A 2,307-nucleotide genomic window follows, 5' to 3' on the forward strand; every position below is an offset into this window, starting at 1 on the left:
TTCTAGAATATCATGACGTGTTACAAGCGTCACGTAACTACCGTTGTCGTAACACTACCATGACATCACTCCATCTTTTCCCATACCATATATGATCAAGGTACAAATGCTATTTCTGTTTTATTTTATTTTAATTTGTTCTTACAATATTGTACATAGTCTAGACTCGTGGTGTATAAACTATAGTGCGCGCATCCCAAAGGGTAAGGAGGGTGCAGAGGGTTGGTAGGGGACGCGCTACTATGACTCTATTTGTTTGTTTGTTTGAAGTTAACCACAAAGTTACACAATGGGCTATCTGTGCTCTGCCCACCACGTATTTTCCACCTAAATATTGCAAATCCACTAACAAACACCCAATGACTCACCACGTCACATGCCAAGTTACACAAACACAAATCAAGGTAAACGTACCACAACAATATTCCTCGGGATGACAATATTAGCTACATCTCCAACACAAACAGAAACCAAGGTAAACGTACCACAACAATATCCCTCGGGATGACAATATTAGCTACATCTCCAACACAAACAGAAACCAAGGTAAACGTACCACAACAATATCCTTCAGGATGACAATATTAGCTACATCACCCCTAACACAAACAGAAACCAAGGTAAATGTACCACAACAATATTCCTCGGGATGACAATATTAGCTACATCTCCAACACAAACAGAAATCAAGGTAAACGTACCACAACAATATCCCTCGGGATGACAATATTAGCTACATCCCCAACACAAACAGAAATCAAGGTAAACGTACCACAACAATATTCCTCGTGAGGACAATATTAGCTACATCTCCAACACAAACAGAAATCAAGGTAAACGTACCACAACAATATCCCTCGGGATGACAATATTAGCTACATCTCCAACACAAACAGAAACCAAGGTAAACGTACCACAACAATACCCCCCCCCCGGGAGAACAATATTAGCTACATCCCCAATACAAACAGAAATCAAGGTTTAACGTACTACAACAATACCCCCCCCCCTTGGGAGGACAATATTAGGTACAACCCCAACAGAAAAGGACCCAGAAGCGGTATAGCTTATCATTAAAATTTAGTCATCCGCTAAAACCCTGGAAGCAGGCCACTATTTGCATGGATAGGAAATCTAGTTGATAAAACAAAAACCAATAGACCATTCAGTCTAATTAACTATACTGCCAAACTGTTACAAAAAAATCCTAACCAACCACCTACCATTCTATCTGGAATGAAATGAAAAAAATTAACGAAACGTTTTAGAAAGAGAAGACAAACCACAGATTATCTTATAGATCTGACCGAAACTGGAACCAACAATAGATAATGCACTGTAGGATATTTATTAGATTTTTTAAAAAGTGTTGTTGTTTTTTAAAGCGTTTGGCACAACGACCTCAGCTTAGAATTAGAACTTAACGATATGTTTTATCCACTGGCTATCAAACTTTGAAAGTAGAGATCAGGATAAATCTATACCGAACCTTCTCCCCGGAGTTCCTCAAAGGGGGGGAATAGTCAGTCCCCCTGGAAAATTAGAAATATAATTATTTCTTTATTCATTCAGCATACTTTGCCTCCTCCTGAAACTTTACCCCTCCTTGGAAAAATGTCTGTTGACGCCCATGAAAGGGAGTCAAGGATTGTTTGTTTGTAATTATGCACAAAGCTACACAATGGGCTATCTGTGCTCTGCCCACCACGGTTATCGAAACCCGGTTTCTAGCGTTGTAAGTCCGTAGACATACCGCTGTGCCACTGGGAGTCAAGGAGGGCGAATAATCTTCTGAGAAAATTAAGTATTTTTAAGGTGGTCTAGATAGCAGCTCTTGGCTTTATTTTCTCAGAAATCAGGAGCGGCGATGGTGTTGTAAAATGCACTTCTGTTTTCTATAATTAAATTACTTGAAACCATGGAAGCGATTCAAAGCAATCTAGACATCTTTTATTTCTTAATAAGGAACATCAAAGACGAAATTTGTTTTTGAAATATTCCAATGTGCTCTGCAATATTCTGGATCAGATCTGGAAAAGGTTACGAGTGCATAATATTCGACAGTTAGACTCCGGAAACTTAAAAACTGATAATTATACATTTATTGCAAATGTAGTTTATTTATCATTTATAGCATAAAGTGTTTTTTCTCCGTTAAAAAAAATTAGATATTTTTACCAGTTAAAATAAGCAGATATAATATAAAAGACAATTAGGCTAAAGTTGGCAAAATTTCAGACTAAGCAATTGAGACACATTTACGATTTCAAAAGAAATTGTTGGACCAGAGTTTCCCAAAAACTTTTT

This window comes from Limulus polyphemus, unplaced genomic scaffold, assembly GCF_000517525.1.
Source record: "Limulus polyphemus unplaced genomic scaffold, Limulus_polyphemus-2.1.2 Scaffold1954, whole genome shotgun sequence".
NCBI lineage: Eukaryota > Metazoa > Arthropoda > Merostomata > Xiphosura > Limulidae > Limulus > Limulus polyphemus.